Below are 14,354 nucleotides of genomic sequence, written 5' to 3' on the forward strand. Positions count from 1 at the left end.
TAATAAATCGTCAAAAGAGAAGAAACACAAGTCATTCAGAATGAACTGGTTTCTATTTTAGAAATTGCAATATTTTAAAGTTGAACTAAAACAACATCTGTCCAAAAACCAAACTAAACCCATCGTTATATTTACATGTTTATGAGTTTTAAAGAAAACATCTTCTTAAATGCAAAAATAAATACAAATAAATACAATGTACAATAAAGTGTACATGTGACCTAAACTAAGGCAAAGCTTTACTCTGTAAATGTAAAGTAGCTCTTACTTCTCTGTTACTTCTGTCTTGAACAGAAGCCTCTCTTGACTCTCACAGGGCACACATCATTACATTTGACAAAAATGGAATCATCCATGCCATTCCAGTGCATTAATTTAAATCATCACACACAAACCACACAGTGAGATTATCTGCCTTAAACTGTGGTGTGAGTGCAGATTGATCTGCATTCAGTTTCTTACCATTTATGAGGAGCAGGATCATCAGCAACATCTTCATCCTCCTGTAAAAACCTCAAACAAACACAAAGTCCTTTAAATCTGCTGCTGACTGAACAAAGAAACAAACACTCTCCAGCTGTAAGCACACAAAGAAAAGGTCACCTTTGTTTTTAAGAGGAAGTCAGCCATGTGACTGCCCACTGTGAAAAATCCTCTTTACAGCCCACAACTTCCACCTCAGTGCTGACACAAGATTCATCAGCAGACTGACATGTATTAAATGTCATTTGAGCAAAGAACAATAAAAAAGTGTTCCCATGCTTTTTTTTTTCCTATCCCGTTTGGTTCTTTAGCCATCAAAACTGTTGTCTGAAGGCCAACAAAAATACCCAACGGATTTACTTTACCAACTTGGATCATCACGGCCTTGCCGTCCTTTTGATCGATGTGTGTGGCTGTCCAGCCTTGGACACCCACACACTGACACCTTGAGGCATCAGCCACCTGTCAGGGAGTGTGGTGAGGAGAGATGGGCCTCCATACCTTGGAGGGCCTGAGATGTTCCCAGAGAGGTGGAGTCTAAGACCCGACCTGACCTGTAGACACAGACGAACACAATTATCCCCCTAAGCATACTCTATATTCCAGGTCCAGGTGCCCTTCTTTTCTTCCTCTGCTTCCTCTCTGTGTCTTCTTCCCTCACTCTTTCATCTCAGGTGTCTGGCTTGATCTCCAGTTTTCCTGGGCTCTGGCTAGTGCAGCTGTTTGTCATCAGCTTCTTCTTCTTCATTATATTGTTTATTGGTGGTTGGCATGGCTGGACTGGACTGTCCGGTGGGCCAATGTTTGTTTTTTGTTTTTTGTAACAGTATAAAAAATGAAAGGTGGTGAATTGGCCATGTGTCATGATCAACTCTGGGCTGGACCAATTAAAGGCGAGGAGGTCAGATGCACACTCTCCCTTTCTTGGGCAACGGCTCTGAAAGCAATCTTATCACAAACAGAAGAAAATGGTGTTGAGGTGAAAGGGATTTGTCCCGTACTTCAGCTAGAATGAAAAAAAGACACAAAGCGGGAGTTATTCTGTGTCTTTACGCTTCGCAGCTGCCTCTTCTTCTCTCATTCTCTCCCCCTCCCTCTCCTGTTCCTGTCTCACTACCAGGTGACTGTTGTTGTAATTTGGTATATACAGATAAAAGTGAATTGAAACTTCTTCTGTACAGCTTACTAGGGGTCCTTTGTGTGGACTTTTGTTCATCTGTAGAAGGTAGCATGGATTGTTCTCAAGCAGGCTTACATCACAGAACACAAAACATGTGGACTGTTTTTTCTCTGCTAGCAGTTCCAGACTAACAGCAGATGATTTAACCAATAACTAATATCACTCTCAATTTCAAACAGTGTTTAGATGGTGTTGAATGTCTATGTTCTGCTGATCTTTGAACATCTGGTGTGAAACTGAGCTGCAGTCTGGACCCATAGGGCGACTCAGACAACTGATGGAAGTTTGAAGAGGTTTTTTAAAGGTGGAATGAAGAATCAGACCTGTACGTGACATACGAGGCAGGAGTTTGTGTTGGAGAGGAGATGTTAACAATGTCAACGTGAGACTTACAGTTTGATTTGTGACACAGAGGCCTTCCTTGTTTTCTTGAACGGGCGATTTAGAGGGGCAGCGGGCAGGTGGAGTTACAGCAAGGAATTATAAGTGTGTTTGAGGTCGACCTGCTGTGCATTTCCTGTCCACAGGTCTACAAAGAGCTGCACTTCCTGCCTGGTTCAGACATTCAACTTGTTGCTTTGTTTCTCAGATGTTGGCTCCACGGTCTCTGTTGCTGTGCAGCTGATGTCATGCAGCAATACAGCTGCTGAACCCAGGTTGTGACCCAGGTTTCATTGGTGTGTGACATTTACAATTGTTTAATGGTCACTGAACATACCACTGTGCTGTCTGTGTGACATTGAGCATGGCAGCCACATAATGCTGTTCTGGGTTATTCTACATGTGTTTTTCTGTCAAGATGAGGAGCTCACTGTTTGTGTGTCCTACTGTGCTGTGAAGTTTGATATGTTTGAAATGAGTTATGATGAGTTTATAAAAATGTGTCAGAGTGAAACTGATCAGTCTAATGTTCTTATAGGATGGGTGTGGTCTCTGGCTCCGCTGCAGTGGAGGGGTGGTGCAGCGGGCTCCAGGGCCAGGTGGAGGAAATTAGGCTGACGAACTGTCTCCCTTTTTATTGACGCTGTGGACTGGCGGAGAAGTGTGTGTCTGTGTGTGTGAGGGGACAGCTGGAACCTGCCAGGTGAAACAGGAAGCTCGGTGGTCGAGTTGCTGATGAGGAGCATCTTGGCTGTACAAAATCTATACAATAAAGACAATTTAACTGTGATCGAACACTGTGTGGGTCCATGATGTTCACAGTGCTATTAGAGTGAGAAGTCACTGTGAAGCTGAGAGAAGTTATTTGTTTTAACACAAACTCCTCTGGTGAGTTAACAATTATGCACATTCATTTTTAGTGCTGCCCTGTTATACCTCAGTAACACAACTGCTCTGATGTTTACTGTCAGTCATTCTATCATGCATGAGTGAGATTATTATTAGCGTTCTGCCAGTAGATTAGAAGCTAAGCAGGCCTGACCACCACACTAAGATGATGACGGGTGTGAGGACAAGTTTAGAGTTCCTGTAATCGTGCCTGAGAGAAATGTCTTCTATACATTTCTAAATACATTTGTTATAGGGCTTTGGAGCGTGATGTCACGGGAGGTGGGCCACGCCCCCTTCCGCCATGACAGTAGGCTAGACACAGGATACAGCTTCAGCTATGGTTCGTGTTGTGTTGTCAGTTGCAACGTTTGATCACACGATCGTGAAGGCAAGAGGCTGGATAATGGGCTCTCTTTTCATCATTTTCCATCCTGGAGGCAACGTGAGGGATCCCATGTATCCGATATTACTAAACAAAGACGTCAGGCTTGCATTGCAGCAGTGAGACGAGCGGATATCGAGTTCTGTGCAATCCCCAGCTTTTTGTTGGTTTGGTCTCTGCATCTTCTTTCCGGTGAGTTCTAAATTAATTCATATCACTATTAAAATGCTTTTAGTGTTATTTTCAATGTGCTGAGGTCATAGATAATGAGATAAAACATGCTAATGTGTGATGCGGCAGAACCACGTCATGTCATCATGTCGACTGAGTAGCTTATGATTTAGCATTATTGCAGGCAAACCAGCATATGAAATGGATGTAACAAATCCAGACTGGGCACCAACACTGCTCATGGGCCTCTAAAAACATACTAAATTGCTCTCATTGTACACTAATCCGCACATAACTTCCAGATGAATCACACACCTGTCATTGGAATATTGGTGTACATTTACCTTATGTGTATGCACTAATTTTATCTTACAGGCTTTTGTTATGCAGCTGCAGAGTCTGAAGGTGTGCCCCGTGCAGAAGTGATCGATGAAGATCTGACAGAAGACCAACAACAAAATCACAATGTCATGGAGGCAGTGGACAGCAGTTGTGTTGGACAAGTGGAGGTTGAGGTACCAGCTGCAAATGTGGACAGTGGTGATCGGACAGACAGCATCACGGAAGCTAAAGGGCAGACGAAGTATTGTGTGTGCAATGAACAGGGCAGAGCAGAAATAAACACAACACTGCTTGATAAGATTGTTAAGGTTTGCTGTGTTTTGGTGAATATGTGCCCCAGTGTGGTTGTCAAACCAGCGCCAAATGAAACTTTCTCTTGTTGAGTATTCATAAAGTTGTTGTGTTGCATGTGTAGTTCATTATAAATAATTGTACTTTGTGTGAAGTAGTTTCAATAAAACAGAAAAGAATAGTATACATGTTTTGTTTTTTTTTATTCTTGATCTGTTCACAAGTACATAAAAATGAAATGCAAACTATTTACATGGCAACACACAGCTGGCATCAATCTTGAACCACAAAATGAAACACAGGCTATTTAGAGCAGCACGTTGTTTGGAGAAGTATTTCCCAACAAGTTCAGGAAGACACACTTTAAGAAAGAAGTCTTGTGCTTGCTTTAAACGTGGTTCCCAGAAATCCACATCAGGGAAGATGCGTATCACAGCAAGGTCTCTCTGTGTCCACACAACGAGGTCACAGTGGTTGGCACCAGTAACAAAGATTTGTGTTTGTACCTGACAGTAGTGTATCCAGTAATGGTGACAAATCCTCCAGCGTTGCAATAGGAATCTGCCTTTTTTGCGATCGCCTCCTTTTGCCTCTCAAAGGCAAAAGGAGGGTGTGTTTATGTTTTCATCAAGACCACGTTTTTGGGCAGCTGCTGAGGAGAAGTCAATGTTATGTGCAACCTCGGGCTGTATCTTGCTCATATTTCCGGGCAATACCCAATATGCTGGCTCGTCTGTTACAGTTCTGGTGCCTCTGATACGCACTGTAGCCTCGACTTTAAACAAAAGAGCAGCGACATGGGTGCAGGTCTCTGCAACTCCGGCCATGCATGTGCAGTGAGCAGCCTCAACCCTCCCATTGGTGCTCACAATGACCCATAGCTGTAATGCAGTTTCATTCAGTCGTTGTTAGTGCAGTACCTGAAACACACAAAAACCACTTTTAATAAAAGGTCTGTAATGAACCAAGGCTAATATAGATGGGTTGGCTGTACGTGCAAATCAAAAACTGTAACAAGGAAGTTGTTTAGAAAGTTATCATGTTCAAACCGACTTACCTTTGTCTTAACGACAACGTACAGTTGTCGCAGCGTGGAGGCATAAAGATGGACAAAACTTGCACCCAGCCGTTCGTGAATTGGATGTGGGCCTCCAGGGATTTATCATTCTTAAACTGGTTTGCTGTGTATGCGCTGACTCCACAGACAAGGTATGCGAAGATCGGGATAGGACAAAGGCGGTAGGTCGTCTGGGTTTCCACTCCGCTTCCTTATTTCATACGGGTCCACATTACCGATGCACGCAATTTTTTCAAAGTACCGTCTCTTGGCGTCTGGGCGCAATCGGTCGCGATACAGCCCTTTGTCTTTTGCGCTGATTTTGAGCATGGTTCTGGCAGTCCCGATTCCAACACTCCAACACTGTGCGCTTGTTTTGCTTTCTAGCCTACTGACATGGCGCCGCGATCCCACAATGCACTGCGGCGTGACGTCAACTCCAAAGCCCTATTTTGAGTATCTTGTCCTATCAGGAGAATCTGTGTGGGATCATCTTCGTCTGGTGACTTCACTGATCCTTTCTTTGTGGTGAATGGTCATCGCTCCAGGCGGAATGCTCGTGTGCAGAAGCTACTGCTAATCTCCTTTAAGAATCTTACTCCTGATGAGACACAGGTGTTCAGCGGTCGGGACCTCCACCCATTACAGCTTGGTGTAAGTACAGATGTGTTACAGCAGCATGAAGACTTAAAGACGATCAGTTATTCAGAACGAAGCAGAGCTTGAAACGTTTCTGCCTAAACATGTTTTTAGACAGAAAAATAAAGTTTTCTTTGCTGGATTTGATTTTTTTCTAAATCTATATCAGCTCCAGATATCGGTGATTGGTCTCATTGATCCTATTTTTTAAGGCCATCGCATCCTGTGTCTTTAGACACAATCTTTGTGGTGTGTCAGCCGGTTGTGAAATTCTTGATTTTTGTAACTTTGTAACAGACACGGCCGTCACAGCTGGGCTATCGAGGGCATCGAGCATACAATGGTGTCGGTTTTTAAACATGTTATTGATCTCATGATACAGAAGCTCAGAGACTTCCAGATACACCGAGGGAGATGGTACAACTGTTAATCTGAAAACCTGAGTTTGTGGAAAGAAGAAACAAACAGTCCACAGTCTTGGCTTCAGGTTTTGACTTCTTTTCCTCTTTATCACCATGTTTGACATGATGTTGTGCGAGTGACGACACCTATGGTTTAGAACACAGGTGTCGAACTCCAGGCCTCGAGGGCTGGTGTCCTGCAGGTTTTAAATGTGTCCTTGATCCAACACAGCTGATTTAAATGGCTAAACTACCGCCCCAACATGTCTTGAAGTTCTCCAGAAGCCTGGTAATGAACTTATTATTTGAATCAGGCGAGTTGAACCAGGGTGATATCTAAAACCTGCAGAACACCGGCCCTCGAGGCCTGGAGTTCGACACCCTTGGTTTAGAAGAATACTGCAGCGGCTTAATGGCAGGTATAAAAGACTGCAGAGCGACCACTGCAGAGGTTGTGCTGGAAGCTCTCAGATCTGTAAGCAGATCGCATATTTCAGAGCTGCATGTTATGTGACTGTTGGTCTCAGCCCACTCAGTCAGAGTTTCTCAGTCAGTGAAGACCTAACAGTCATTTAATCTGGACTATTTTTATTTATTTATTTTTTTGATTAGCATTCAAATATCTCAATGAATACAGAATAAAGATCTACCACAAAGCAAGAAAGCATGAGATAAGGCTAATCAAGAAGAAGCTGAAGCACATGCTTATAATCAGAATCAGAATCAGAATCAGAAAGGGTTTTATTGCCAAATGTTGAGCAGGTTTACAACATTAGGAAATTGCTGCGGTACTTAGTGTGAACATACTGTCATATAATGCTTAAATAGACATAAAAATAAGAATTAAAAGTGCTAAGTAGTTAGATATATACATGAATCCCAACCCTTTTAGCAAGAGATCGTTTAGCATGCAGCTCATGTACATAGGGCTCGAAGCAAAAGAGTAAAACAAAAAAAACCAAAGAAACAAAGAATCGGTTCAAGCAGACACTTTCATCTGGTTGGATGTTGAAAAGAGACTGTTACATTTTTTTCTCCTGTTTTTAAAAAGCTCTCATTTTGGTGACATTATTAAAGAAAACACACTTCACTTCCAACCAGGGCTTTTGGGGTCGGACTATTTCCTGGATACTGTCAAATGTAACAAGGATCCTTTCAGCTCCTTCTGGAGATGATTCAGAGAGAAACCAACCAATGTGAAAGTGAGAGACAGACGGAGACAGCAAGGAAGGAAAGTGAAAGGTTTCCAGGATCAGACGAGTTCAGGTGGATTCATAAAGAGAGATCAGCAATAAAAGGAATGAAGTGTTTCCTCAGCTGGAGGCAGAACCAGCAGCTGGACTGTTTCCCCACAGCTGGACTCACAGGTGAGACACCTGCAGCTTTACTGACACCCAGTGGACGCAGCAGGAAACTGCAGCAGCTCAGACAGTAATTCAAGTGTTTATTCAGGGCTGCTGTGGCTCATTAAAAACTCTGAAATTCAAATAAATGAAGGTCTTCAAATGTCTCATATTTCCACAGAATCATTAAATGGAAGATTTTTCAGACTGGAAGGAAAAATGAAGCCAAGAAGAATTTTTTCAGTCAGTTTTTAAAGTTTCACTCGCTCAGCGTCTCTCCTCTTATCACCGCTGATCAGACACATTTATTTATTTGAAGATGCAGTTAGCGGCTGACACGCTGATGATGCTCAGTAGATCTGATCTTTGTATCTGGATTTATTTGACAGGGACAGTGTTCATGTTCATGGACATCAGGATAAAAACAGAAGATGGAAACCTGCCAGATTTGAGCTAAACTGCTCATTTCCATGTGTAGTCCCTGGGCAGGTCACATGACTCTATCCAACATACAAAGACACACAGACACACAAGAAAAGCCAGAGAAACAAAGACAAATCCAAACAATCCATCATACTGAGTTACAGTTTTTTACAGACGCTAGGACACATTTCTCAATACGTAGGTCACTTTTGCAAAACTCCTCACACAGTGAGCACAACAGAAGTCTATGTGGGCTAAACTGAGGATCAGTTATCATTGTTTTGGCACAAAATGCATTCAATGACTACATCTCTCAAATTTCATGAATTATTTTCTCACTCAGACACAACAACTGCCAAAAATCTTTGTACGTACAGGACATTTTGCATGTACTTACATACTGTTTGCAAAACTGTTAAACTTACGGTCAAAACAATAACATAATGCAAAACTGAATAAGACAGCAAAATTCAACAGCAATATTTTATTGAAACATATTTTAAATCTAAAAATGCAGTTTAACCAGCCACAGCTGATTCTCATTGTAGATGAACATCTACACAGGTGTTACTCCTTCAATTTCATTACAAAAGGAGACAACTGCTGAATAGGTTTGTTTTGTGATGTAAACATGGACCCAGCCAGAAATGGAGAAGTGGCTGAAAGAGGAAGAAGAGTGGCTGGGAGGGGGCGAGGAATACGTATGCGTGGTGGAAGAAGAATAAGAGGAAGATCAAGAGCTGTAGTCTCAGATGAGATCAGAGCTACTGTAATTGATCATGTAGTAAATCATGGTCACTCAATGAGAGGCTGGTCAGAGAGTGCAGCCAAATCTGCAACGCTCTACAGTGGCATCTATTGTTGGAGTTTTCCGGCAAACCAACAGGTAACTTGTATTCTGCAAGGGCATTTGCACATTTCAGAAGTAAATAAGCTTTTGTGTAATTGTTGTTGCATTTCTGCTTAGGACTCAACGGTTACCTCACACAGGAGGGAGAGGACGGATGTTCACTGATGTGCAGGAAACTGCCATTGTTGATATGGTCATCAGAAACAATGGGATAAAACTCACTGAAATTAGACACAGAGTCTTGGCAGACAACGTTACTTTCGCAAATATTCACAGTGTAAGCATAACAACAATTTCTAGAGTCCTGAAAAAACATCAGGTCAGGATGAAACAGTTGTACACTGTGCCTTTTGAGAGGAACTCTGAACATGTCAAGCAACTCAGGAACCAGTATGTCCAGGTAAGATCACAATAAAATACAGATCTGTTTTTGAACAAAACCAAACACACACAAAGACAATTTTACAAATTTACTACTGTAACAGCTTATGTTGCCTTGTGGATTTATGTTAGAGAGTCATGGAGATTGAAGGCAGGCAAACACATCACATTTTCATCTTTGTGGATGAGGCAGGTTTCAACTTGGCCAAAGCACGGCGACGAGGGAGGAATGTGATTGGGAAGAGAGCCACAGTGAATGTCCCGGGCCAGAGGGGTGCCAACATCACAATGTGCGCAGCAATATCCACTGATGGACTGCTGTTACACAGACCACTGATTGGACCATACAACACTGAACGGCTCCTTGCGTTCCTGCATGATCTCTATGGAAGGGTTGTGTTAGGTGAGGAAAGGGATGCGGAGAGAAGGAATTAGAGATGGCACGATACCACTTTTTTATGTCCGATACCGATATCATAAATTTGGATATCTGCCGATACCGATATGAATCCGATATAGTGTGTTTTTTAATCAATGAAACTGTTTTTTTAATATCTTGCTGCATTTTGTATAAGTTCATACTCAAGTTTAAATAAACAACAACACTAAAGCTATTCTGTTATACCTGTATGTAAAAAATACACTGCACCCAAAATATTTCATAGTTCAGCAACACTGATCAATCTAATAAACTTAAACCTACTCCATCCTCCCTATTCTGGTATTTTAAAGAGTACTTAGCAGAAATATTAAGCAACCTAACTAATAGGGTTGCAAACTCCCACACTGTAAAATATAACTTGTTGTTTCAACTTAAAAATATCAGGTACAGGGCTGCCTTAAAATTTTAAGTTAAGTCAAGAAATAGAGTTTGTTCTTATAACACAACCAATTGTTATCTTAATGAAAAATCACATGTTGTCTAAACTTTCATCTTAGTTTAGTTGACTGAGATTTGTTAGTCAGTTCAACTCCTTTAATTGTCATTTTTACTTGGGAAAACCCTTTCAGCTAAATTAAAATAATCTATTGTTTAAACTCTTGTCCTAGTTCAGTTGACTTGGGTTTTTAGTTAATTCAAATACTTTAGTAGTTCTTTTAACTTAGGAATCTATTTTAGCTTAACTAACATAATCTGTTAGCTAAGTTGATTTAAGTTTATTAATTACCTGAGCTCCTTAAGGTAGCTGAGTGAACTTGTAAATCAGTTTCATTTTAATTATCAGAGTTGATTGACTGGATGTAAAGAAAAATGTGTATTAAACATCTTAAGTTTTGTTTTGTTTTTTTAGCTTTCTAACATCCATTTCAGCAAAACTACCTGTTAGGTTTATCTTAGATCTCAGGTTTAAATATCTACATTCCTTTAAATTAATTTTCTGTTGTTTACAGAAAAAAAAAAAAACCCACAGATTCCATTAAAGTCTATCTGATCATTTCATACAGAAAGTTTGTTTTAAGAACATGACAAGACAATTACTCATGAGCACCCAACATTCACCATTTATTGTGCCATCTTAGTCATCTGAGAAACAGAAAAATCAGTGACGTAGCTCATCAGGCTCACAATCCATCAAAACTCAAAGGCTGCTCCTGTGAAACAATAAATTTGAACTTGGTCTTGAGCCCAGTTTGGGTGAAGATTAAATTCTGACCAATACTCTAGGAGCAGTAGTGATTCTTGTGAAGTAACAACATAAAGTCTGCATTAATGTAATGTATCAACGGGACACTTGCTATTTTAGAAAAGTTATTCTTTACATTTACAAAATTTTTAAACTTCATTGTGCTCAGTCACACCTGTTAGCATAAAACTTGAAATATTAAAATAGTACAAAACCTTTGATAAGTGACAGTAAAGATCAGTTTATAACAACTAAGACATCAAACTCTTGTATTTGTCTTCGTTTACAATTGCAACAAATTCCACAGAACCAATATCTCTGAAAATGAGTGCATGCTTCTGAAACATTTGATAATATGAATATTTCAGAAACATCAGTTTGAGTCTGCTCAATTGCAAAACAAAGGAAAAACTACTGACTTGCATGAGATAAGCATCTGTAGAGTCCACCATTATATTGTTGTTCACATAAGTTTCTTAAACCATGAACAAATGAGTAATTGTCTAATCTGGAATGTAAAGTGTAGTCATTTAGTGACATACAAAAGTGAGAATGAGAACTTGCAAGAATAAAAAAAAAAACAGTAAAATAAAAACTGTCCTTAACACTAAGGCAATTGTATGCTGTGAGCATACAATTACAGTTCTGCATGGCTTTCTGCAAGAGTCTGTTTCTTAGACCATGCACTAGTGAGATGCACTGCCTTCCACCAATGTTCATTAGGATGTTCTGAATGACTTCAAAGATGTCCTTAAGTTCCTTTGGATAGTCTATGTTGAGGGCAAAAGAAGGCCCATCAGCATGGAAATGGCACTTGAGACATCCCTCAGATTAGACAGGATTACTGCCGCCTCAGGGACGACCAACACATCGATGATGTCTTCTTCTTTCACCATCACAATGCCAACTTTCATCCTCTTAGAAAACGTGTCTTCAATACCTGTCGGCTATAAAAGGGTTCAAAGACAAAAAAAAAAAAAAAAAAATTACACAATTACAATTACACAATATCCCTTGTGCTTAAGAATTCATGTCTTTCCAAAGAAGAGCCATACTGATGCTTTGGATGATGGTGATTGGCTTTGGGTAACACTTATTAGTTGTTAAAGTTTTTCAGAATGAGATATGCACCCCCATGTTACAAATCCATTTCTTGCTTTAAACAAAGACCATGTTCATAAATAACTGAGCATGTCTTCAATTGCAGAATTCAAACAAAATTTTCAATTTAAATGGTAAATGGCCTGTATTTGTATAGCGCTTTACTAGTCCCCTAAGGACTCAGTAGTGCTTTACACATTCAGTCATTCACACACATGGGTGGATGACTGAATCGTGGCTGAAGAGTTGACAGTTCGTCTTATAATTGGAAGGTTGCGGTTCGAGCCCCGGCTCTGACAGTTTCAGTCGTTGTGTCCTTGGGCAAGACACTTCACCTGTTGCCTACTGGTGGTGGTCAGAGGGCCCGGTGGTGCCAGTGTCCGGCAGCCTCGCCTCTGTCAGGGCGCCTCAGGGCGCCTGTGGCTACAATGTAGCTTGCCATCACCAGTGTGTGAATTTAAATCTACGTATGCTAAATATTGGCTGTGCTCTAAACCAAATCTGGCTGAGAATACATGAAATGTGCAAACTGCAGCTACACTACAGGATCAGATTATGGCTAAATAGACAATGCTTCTTTAATCAGTTTATTGATTAAAGTTTATTTTTCCTCCTATATTAACAGCATGAAAAAAGAGCATATAGACATGGCTGAACAGGTTGCATAATTGGCACTGAATATCAACATCCACCTTTACCCAGCTGCCCAATGACTCTCGGCCAGTAACCTTTAATTGCTTACCCAGTCTACACAGTCTCTTTCCAGGGTCCAGGACATTTCACCAAAGTATTGCCCCCACAGCTGTAGCAGCCACTGCAGCCCCTTAAATATCCTAATATCTCTGCCATTACAATATACAATGTGAGAAATCAAACGTAAAGCTGAAGTGAACAGTACAGCAGCGAAATGTCAAAGACCCTGGTGAAGACATGAATAAACACAAGACACTAATAATCTCAATGCTAGCTTGCCAGTTAGTTTCTCTGAAACCCAGACCAAATCCAGTGTCAAAGATCTTGTAATAATACATTTGGTGAGGAAAAAGTACACATGTTATCATGTGGCATCTATTGTTTCATAGATGCCACATGTTTCATTTAAATCCACTGTGGTGCTGTCATTATTAAATTTACTAAAAGAAACAATGCTAACCTTCACAGTCTTGAAAGTGTGTGAGGGCTCTTCCTTTAGAAAATGAGGCCCTCTGTCCTCTTCCTTTGTGTAGGGCTCTGGTCAAAGAAGTCAAAAGAAAACAAAAACACTTTTTAAACAGTGTTTATGAAGCATGTAGACACCTCCAAATTCACAGCTTTTTGATACATAATTCCATCAATATATGATTATCATTGGAGATTTTGAATCAGGCTTATCAGGACATTCAAGTAGAATATGATATCCAACCTACCACCAATATACACAGATTCTGTAAAAGTTACCACACTAAATGTCCAGTTGTGAAATATGATGACAGACTTTACTTATCAGCTTTCTTTCAATGAGTTCATCAGTTGAACTGGATAACCTAAAACTTAAACAAAGGATTAGATTTCGCAGTTGAACACTTACATCATCTCCGAAGCATCTTATGAGCCTAGTTAGCCCTCCTATGCCGCTCTTGATTTTGTACAGCTCCACGAACCTCTCCATAATGGTCAAGCACAGCAAAAAGGAACCCTTTCAGGTCAACAGATGTAAGACGGGCAAATTCTGCTTCAACCTGAGCAATAGAAGAAGAGGGTGGGGAGTACAGGCAGAATAAAAAAAAAAGATTCTTTGAGACCCAAATTTAAGCAAACAGTCATCTGAGGCCCATTAGAGAAAACACAAACACACAAAAGCAAACAAACAAAAGATGCACTTTACCTGCCGTTCAGCAAACAAGGAAGTTCAGAGAACAATAAGCTCTGTCTTGAAATCTTTTAAAGTAGAATGATTGTGAAAATGACTTATGTGATGTAAAACTTTAGTAAACATGCGATTAAAAGAACACTGAGTAAAAGGACAAGTAACAATTTCCTTATTCCTCAGATGTTTACCTTGATGAGCAATACTGTTTTAGTCCAACTGCCTCATTAAAGTTACACAACAGGCTTTTTACATTAAAGCCAGCAAGTCCATTACATACTCCTTTTAGATCTGAAATACTGTGCAGATTCTGTGTATATGTAGTGGACAGCAATTTACCCAAAAGAGCGCAAAGTTTGCAAGTCCACCTCATTTAAATGACAAAGACAGATGTGATCATCTAGACCTGTGAAAATAAATTAATGACAAACTTGCAGTTATGGACGTTATTACAACCACAAGAACCTAAACAGTCTGCTCCATTGCTTTTGTTAATGAATCATTTGTTGGTAACACGTCTGAATATTTAGTTTATGCCACCTGCATGTGATCATCAATAGTGCCATA

General features: G+C 40.4%; 1 long non-coding RNA gene across 1 annotated transcript; it reads left to right on the forward strand.

The window, feature by feature from the left end:
* The first annotated feature begins 7,343 nt into the window (after positions 1-7,343).
* Positions 7,344-9,606, forward strand: LOC120438505. Its single transcript, XR_005611957.1, has 3 exons — positions 7,344-8,870; positions 8,952-9,234; positions 9,409-9,606. It is a non-coding gene; the product is annotated as an uncharacterized LOC120438505 (long non-coding RNA).
* Positions 9,607-14,354: the final 4,748 nt, after the last annotated feature.

The sequence above is a fragment of the Oreochromis aureus genome, linkage group 3 (assembly GCF_013358895.1).
Source record: "Oreochromis aureus strain Israel breed Guangdong linkage group 3, ZZ_aureus, whole genome shotgun sequence".
NCBI classification, from domain to species: domain Eukaryota; kingdom Metazoa; phylum Chordata; class Actinopteri; order Cichliformes; family Cichlidae; genus Oreochromis; species Oreochromis aureus.